The following is an 8,867-nucleotide window of genomic DNA, read 5'->3' as shown; positions in this document are numbered from 1 at the left end:
TCAACAGTCACTGTCAATCATTTTTGTATTTCCTGTTCATATGCTTGAATCTTTCTTAATGTTTTAAGTTGTCTGTGTTTTGTGTCTTGTTAGTGTTGGAATTATGTTAAGCAGTATGGTTACCAGTTTAACAAATATGATCACTGCTTTTATAGATATATTGAAAAATTGTTATTTTTAATCGGTGAAGTTATTGCTATTTGACATTTGAGAGCAACAAGTTAAACAAGTTAAAGGATGGCTCTGATGGGATGAGACCAAGGAGGAGGATGCAGCATCATTCACACATTGATCTCTCTGCTGAGCTCCTGCCTGAGAGCTGCAGTCTGGACAGTCTCCTGGGATGCTCCTGAAGATCCAGCTCCTGTAGTTCTGCAACTCTTTCCCATTCTCTTTCTGCAAAAATTCATTTCTGTTGTCCATCCTGATAGTCTCTGGTGCAGACTGGCAGCTGCCCATGTTGCCAGGCCCCTGTCTAGGCCCCTTGGCACAAATCATAAAGCAAAACCTTAATTTTGTTGTTCAGTGGAGAACCACCACCAACCATAAACTGACATATTATTCAACTAGAGAGCTGATGCTTCTGTTACCAGACTATTGTAGCAGCTGAACTTCAAACTTACAATATTATAACATTCCCAATATGTAAGTTGGCTTAATGGAATAAGGAATCAAATAATCATAAAAAGAGGGAAAAAGTATTTAATTTCTTTTTTTTAGGCCCTTGAAACAGACTCACCATCCTCTTTCCTGCAGTAGGCAGTGTTCTTCAAATCACAGGCAGATCATTTAAAACCAAGGTTGAATTTAATTTTACCAACCATGAGTCTTACAAAGTACTTTCCCTGTTTGAACATTATTTCTCTGTGTGAAGCTGAGTTTACAGGCTTAGCAAGACCTTCAGTGACTTGCTTTATACAGCCATTCAATGTTGCCCTACACACCAATAATGCTTTAGTGTAATAAAATACATGTCTTTCCCTCTTTACTAGAAGTTATAGAGAAGTCTTCTGATCATCCAGCTATGAAAAGCACCATGACTGGTTCTGCCCAGAAGCTGCATGAATACATGTGGAGCAGAAAAGTTGCTCTTTATAGCCAGCTGTAAAATTCTTTCAACCCTTATGAACGTTCAAGCCTGAGAAGGCTTTTCTCACCAAGATATAGATTAGTTTCAGCATACCAGCCTTCAGCAGTTTGTGTGAGTCAAGATTTCACTCCAAGCCTACACTTTACTGGTGAAACTCAAAGTCAGCCAGCCCATTTCAAGAAGAAAAATGCTATTTGGTTCCAGTAAGCTACCACAGAACACGCTCCAGATTTGACAAACGTTGTAATTAGTTGCTTTTGTGTGTTTAGTACACAGTGCAAATGCTGTAAAATGTTTTTCACATGATGCAACATTGCCAGCAGATAATCACTGAAGCAGTAAACCAAAAGAATTTGTGTATATCCTACAAGCTGCAGGAGGATAAGAAAATGTAAACAAAAACTAACAGCTGAATTTTTCAGATGATACCATTCCTTTTCTTTTGTTAAACTGATGTGGTTTTAAATGTTACTTTTTGTGAGTTTCCCTAGAAATTGATTAGAAAACCCTAAACCAATGTTGTGAATGTGCTTTTGTTTCTGTCCTGGTTTTGACTGTGTGAATCTTTTTAGAACATTTTCAGTTTAATTATGCAACACTAAAAATTGCAATTAAACTGAATTTGCAATTGAAACTGCTCATTTTAGTTAACTGTCAAATTTACTACGGCATTGTGAAATAGGGGCCTTTATTATTATGAGGTGTTTTGAAAAAAATGACTTTTTAAACAGGAGAAAAATGTCATATCCCTCAGTCCTATCCCAATGAGCCAACAATTTAAAGAGATACCCAACCAGTGAAGCTGGTAACTCTCTAAGCACAATGGAACTTGTTCCAGGTGATGTCTTAAATTATTGATATCCTGCAAGTATGGGTGGTATTGAATAAAGTCTTTTTTTTGGTGTATTTAATCTCTTTTGTGAAATGTGTTTTTCAAATGTAGGTGGAAAGCTAAAGTTGCTTTAAAATAGTTTCGTGATAACCTACTCATCTTAGGGATATCTGACATGCCCTGTTTTGCACGGTGCTATGATGCAATTTGATGGATATTGTGTATTATATGAGACTGCACAAATCTTAATATCTCTGTTCCTCTGTTTTAGCATGTGATGTACAGCTCTGTGTACATAGAGCATCTCAGACTAGTGTCTGAGACTACCCTTTTCCTCTAAGCCCTAGGCATTTTTATCACTGTGCCAATAAAAGGAAAGGGATTTATGGGGTACTGCTTTTTAATTCATTCAATTCTCTGTTCATTGTGAGGTTAATGTTGTTGATCTATTTTTCTCTTGAAACAAATAAAAACAATATGTGCTGACACTGACTTTGACTTTTGACATGGGAGATAGAGGTCAACATTTAATTCTATATTTATAGACTACATGAACAATATTATCTGTATTAAAAACTGTTCACTCAGTCCTTGTCATTTTACAACTTAGTTCAGTGGCTTATATCACATTGAATGTTTTCTCCAACTCTGATCAAGGTGCCATCATTCACAGCACTACACTTAAGGGGTTGTCAGCCTTTCCATTAAAAACACCTTTTTTCAGGGGTTCATAACTTCACTAGCTAAAAAAATTATACCAAGACTGACCTGGGGCTTTATTTTAAACAAATTTTATATAAAAATATACCCCAAATCCACAACCCAAAACACCAGCAAAGAACCCAAATAAAGTTAGGAGCTGACTAGTTTGGCACACGTGCAATGACCATTTTTATTTCAGGAAATAATGTGATTTACCAAAGCAGGTATAACACTGCCTAAATGTTTATCCATTGCTTTCTTTCTGAAATATTCTTGGCTGTTTATATGTGTAAGAGGTGCTTGTCTGTCCACTTTTGGATGCCTCATGCCCAAACTACTCAGAAATTGGGTACCAGTGACACGGTTAACGACGTGATTATTGTAATGAGTGTGTGTGGTGCAGCTGTACCTGTGTAAGGGCTGTCATCTCTAAGTGTTCTTTGTTTTATTCCTGTTTGCAGGATAAAGGCCCATGGTGTACCTTATATTCAGCAAAGAAATTGAATTATCAATGCAATTATTGTTAACCTTTATTTGTTTTCAGAGATTGTCCGTTCCTCTTTGAGTCAATGGCAAGGAATTTGAGATTCGGGTTTGTCTTCCGTTGCAAACAACCAGTAGTATTTTCCACAGGTTGCCTTTTCCACCTAAATATGTATTTCCATGGTAGTAATAAGAGCGAACAAAATGGAATAACCCATACAGTTTAATCTATGTGTTTTTAAAATATCTTAGCATGTACCATATTTATGTTGAAAAAAACCCCTAAAATAGCTTTTGCAATCTGTAAGTTTTTGAAATATGTGAAGTTTTATCCTAATATGCACATACAGTGGTCCAAACTAACTGCCAAGCGTTTTTTTTTAAGGGTTATAGAAATTAATATTAATTTTTAAAGTGTTCCCTAATTCATGTATCGTTCTTGGAAAGCAAAGAATCTGCCACATTTTGTATGTGACTGTCTTAATAAGGGCTGTGAAGCTGGAACATTGATGGATCATGTTACATACCAGGCATCTCTGAAAAGTTTTTCATTAAAATGAACTCGTAAAGACTCTTAGTGCTTGCTTCTCAGCAGATGGCAAGAGGTGTTTATTTGCCTTATGGAATTCTTTCTGTTTATATACAGAGAAATGGAGAGGACAACTCTGAAGGATCTGGTTAGTACTCGTAGGACTATTTAAAATAGATCATTACTATCAGCATTAAAAGCATACAGGAGGTTCAGTTACACACTCTTTTTCTAACCAGGTCTACCTTGGCATTGAAACTGCTCCAAAGATTGGACTTTGCAAAAAAAAGTTCCTGCTGTGGAACTCTGTGTGATGGAGAGTTTAGTGTAGGGGCTTTTTTTTAATAGTCAAATATTTTCTTTTCCATTCTGTTTCTTTCTTTCTTTCTCTCTGCCTGATTCGCTGTTAAATAGCTCCTGCTCTATTTCTGGCACTTTTGAACTTTATTTCTTTTTCCTTTTCTCTTTCCTTGTCCTTTTTCCTTCCATCTGTTTGCTGCTTTCATTGTCTCTTAGCTGCCTTTCTCCATTATTATATCCTTCAATCTGCAAATCCTCTCCCATATGTGCTCTTGTCCTTCCCTAGGCCTCCTGCCTTTTGATTTTTTCCAGATCTCATTTCCTTTTCACCTGATCTGGCTTTATTCAACTCTGCTCTTGTCTATCTTTCAGGCTGTCTCAGGCCTCCCTTTTTCCTTCTGTCCAGTTGTGAATCCATAAACTAAACAAGACTTTGGCAGAAGAAGTCAACAAATGTGGTGTTCAGACCAGAACTTGACAGCTGGAAAAGGAAAAGGGGGATGCAAAAGCCAAACTTTTGATTAGACTGGTGTGAATATTTTTTAATGAACAAAACATTCAGTGAATGCAACCCCTTTTCTGCTTTCAAAGTTTCCTGCAACAGATTGAGACATTCTGTATTTTATGTAGTTAATATTATTTATGAATTTTATTTGAACATATTCCTGATATGTTTGTAACAGTTTATGCAAAGAATCATGCTTTGTACTGTCTTGGGCATTTACAAGGATATAAAATGTTATGGCTTGGGTGAATTACAGATTTAGGAATTGTGCAGATTGGAGACTTCATCACTATAAAATTAAAAATTCATAATTATAGTTATGGAATTATTAAAATTGAAATTTAAGATATGAATTGAAGTTAAAATTTGTTTTTTCTGGAAAGATTTAAAGAACTGCCAAATATTATCCTATCAAATGACATTTTAAGTAGGAATGGACCAAATGTCAGTTATTTTTGCCAAATTCCTCTAAAATTCCTGAACAAGTAGTCTAAGTAATTTGCAGACTGCCTGATCTCTCTAAGTTTGGTACCTTGCATCTGTGCTAACTAAAAATAAAGCTGTAAAATATTGTCCTAGCATTTGACTGGGTTGAGTTTTGGTTTTTCTTTCCTGTGCTGCTTTACTGAGGACTGCACCATGTTTGCAGGAATGCTGCACAGTGGGAGTGTCAGCATATTTACATGTGCCAGGGCACATTAGGAGTACATGCACCTGTAAATAGCAAACATATTAAGACCATGTTAACCCTAACCTGACAATATCAAAAATACCTAGAGACATGCTGAATTTTGAATGAAAGCCTAAAAGGCTAGTCTAATAATTGCATACAAATTGTCCACATACATTGTCCACAAATCCCCTTTAAATCACGTCCTCTTCACCTGAAACCTTTTCAAAATGCCTGGTCTTGTTTTAAATAAGTAAAATTAAAACTCCAGCATTGTTTCTATGATAAGTGTTTAAGTTACAGTTCCCAATTAAAAAATAATTCCCCAGCCTGAAAGCGTCAGACTGGATTACATTCTCTGTTAAAGGAAGAAAAGAAAGAATCTACTGTCTGGTGACCTTTATTTTGGCTGAAGGCTAAGAGACATCGAGCTCTAGAGAGAAAATTCTCCCAGGAAATGTGCATACTAATATTACTTTATTTACATTATTGTTTTCTAATTCAAATAAAAGTGCTGCTGTCGGTTCTATGTACATGATTTCCCTGCACAGCTTTGTAGCTGAAGCTGTTGCAGATCCTCCTTCCTTCCCAGCCCTGCTGCAGATGTGGCTTTGGTGGGTGTTTGGTTGTTTTTCCTGGGTTATATCACCTGGGTTGCAGCCAGTCCCTGGGTCTTGGGCTGTTGTGTGGGTGCAGAGTAAAGGGCACAGGACAGGCTTCAACCTCCTGAGAAAACAGAGTGGTGTGATGGCAGGGGAAGAAACCTTTTCTCTGAAGGATCCAACTGTGGCAGAGAATGGGGAGGAGGAAGAGACCCTTGCAAACAGACAGTGTCCCTTGTCCAGTTTGTCCTTCCAGACAGATCTGTTCCTTTGCCTCCCTCTGCCCAGAATTTCTAACAATTTCCTGGAACTCTTCAGAATTTCACCAATCTGCATCATGTAGGAGTTTGAGTGTAATGACTGGTGGAATCATATTTCTGGGATCTTTACAGGGAAGCGGTAAATACACGTTCCTCACGTTGGTATCTCTTCCTACCCTTGCAGACAGAGGCTCTCCTCTGTTAAAATACTGCCACAGGAATTCCCTCCTGGAGCACCTGAGCGGTCTGTATTGGACAATACCTTGCTGGCTTATGATCTCCTCTTGCCCATGTGCAGGTAAGCATTGTCTTTCACCAAGCAATGCTGCATCCAGGCACAGCTAATAAATGCTTTTCATTGGGCAGTCTTTTTTAAATCACACTTTTGGCTCTGGGGAAGAGAAGACCTGATTGGGAAAGTTGATTTTCCTCTGTTCTGAAGCAAAACCAAGCAAGAACTGTTTCCTTTGATGTTTTTCTGTCTTGCAGGCTATCCCAGTGGCCTTACTCTTGAAGAAGAAGAGAGCACAAGGAGCCTTCTCTTCTGCAGCTAGAATGATAAGTGAGCACATGCCTTCTGACAAGCAGCACCAACACCTTCCTGGCAGGTGAGTGCAGGGACACTCAGCTTGCTTTTAGGCAATTCAGTAATTTGAAACAATGCTCCTTCAGGAGTGGAAAATCTGTAATGAAATAGTCTTTGTCTAGAGAATGTTTTATTGTTCATTGCCTAAGAACAACCCTTAATGTGGAATTTGCCTGTTACTGTGCTGTTTTCACAAAAGGGAAGAGGGGAAGATAAGTAAAAATAGAAGTCTGGTGTCTGCTACTATTTTTTATGAAGGTTCTGTCTCCCAGGACATTGTTTGCCCATCTTAACTGGTAATGTTCTTCCTCAAAACCTCAAAAAAACCTACCACAGCAGTGATGAATCTTTGCTGATGGACATCAGATGTTTTGCTAGGGTTTAAAAGAGTCTAAAAGAAATCAAATTATTCAATCTTCAGCAGAGTTAACAGGTGTTTGTATCAGAGAGGTTATGAAATATTGCCTCAAGTAGGGAAATAGTGCTGTGGAGCACCAGTAAATCAGAACACTGTTCTCGTTCTGAGCTGACTGAACTTGCTTTCAGTAGTTCAGCATATCTTTGTTTATAAATCTAAATGCTATTGTGTTGTATTGTACTTTGCAGTGTAATAAATTGTAACATTCAACATTAACTGGTCAGGCTTCAGTGATAACAAAAGTTCAGCAGGCTGGTGGCACTCTGATCAATATTGCCTTCTATTTATAGTATTGTTACAAATTGAAGTTTTATTTAAATTAGACAATGCTGAGAAGCTTACAGTAGATCAATAAACTAAAATACAGTAACGGATTTTAATTCATGGCTGATATGCTGCTACTCTTTTGTCACATGCATCCTTAATGTCCCCTAAACAAAATCACATTTACATATCCTGTTGTCTGGCAAAGCTGCAAAACTGTTTTAGGGAAGGAAGATTGTGCTGGGCAATGAACAGGAAAGATGTTGCATAGGAGGGAAAATGACCAGATAGTTTCTGTTTGGTTGGGGATTTTTTTTGTTTGCTTGTTTGGCTGTTTTTCTATGCAGTGAATCAGTTTACCCTGAGGTATATATAGTGTAAGCCATAGAGATAGTGCTAATGCTTAGATTCTGCTCTTATAGTCACACCAACATTTCTCCAGTGACAGCAGCACTGTTCTATTACCTCACCTCTGTTGAGAGATTAGGCTGGAGTTAATGTGATATGCCTTGTCCTTACAGGCAGCTGGAGCCACCACCAGCTTTGGAGGTCTGATTGGGAATATGACAACCCAACAACTGTTGAACAATATTTTTAGTCTTTTTGCTTGAATTAAAATATGAGGTTATCTTGCAATTATTAGACTTTGGTTTCTGTCAGCTCTCTCTAATCATTAGGTGATAGTTCATACGTGAGCTACCAACAGTATCTGAACAGTCGGCCCTGGGTGTGTGCATCGGCTGAACACAAAGGACTTGATGTGTTCCTGCTGACATAAGAGGAATTGTCAAGAATCTTAATTATATATTAACCATCACGGTCAGCTGGCACAATCAACAAAGTCCCTCTAACAGTATGCAAAATAAACTTAAAATGATGGTGCCAGAAAAGTCACTATAGGGCTTTTACAGTGCCACTGATTTATCTGAAAAAGAGTTTTGAGATGGGTGATTAATAGGGAGATTTGCCATTAGACACTGTTAAATTTTAAACAAAGTCTAAATAGTCTTACAAGAATTCCCATTTTGTTCTTCCAATAGCAAGCAGAGGTGCTTTAGAGCTGGGGGGATAATTCAGTCTGACCTAATGTTGCAGATAAAAGAAATGGATGAAAAACTGCCATATATACGGTAGGTCTGACAAGATTTATAAATTTATTCCCCCCAAAAAGGATCCAGCATTTTCTTTCCAACATATTAATTCTAAATGGCAAAGGCTGGGCTAAGTGTCACTCTCCCAACACCTGACCCTTCACTGGTTTACACACAGACGTGGTGATCCTGTGCACTTGTTATGGGCACAGGAACAACTGATGCTTTTCTGTGTCATTATTCCACTGTTGTTATATTCCTTTCCACCAGATGTTTCAGATAAGAACAGAAGCAGGCCAAAGGTATAAAATACCTGCTACCGAGAAGCCTGTGGTGGGAAGGCTTGAGGAAAAAAGCCAGACAGATTCGTGGGAAATTGGGAAACAAAAGTTCTGGATTAACTAAGTGAAGCACATCTTCTCTGCCCGAGATTAACTGTTCCCTCTGTCACGCCTGGAGATGCACAAAGCGTGGATGTTTGTGGTAGATGTATGGAGGGGACTGTGTATCTTCCTTCTGGTGTCAGGATGTGGGA

The sequence above is a fragment of the Pseudopipra pipra genome, chromosome 14, assembly GCF_036250125.1.
Source record: "Pseudopipra pipra isolate bDixPip1 chromosome 14, bDixPip1.hap1, whole genome shotgun sequence".
Classification (NCBI taxonomy): domain Eukaryota; kingdom Metazoa; phylum Chordata; class Aves; order Passeriformes; family Pipridae; genus Pseudopipra; species Pseudopipra pipra.
This window is presented reverse-complemented; position numbering follows the sequence as displayed.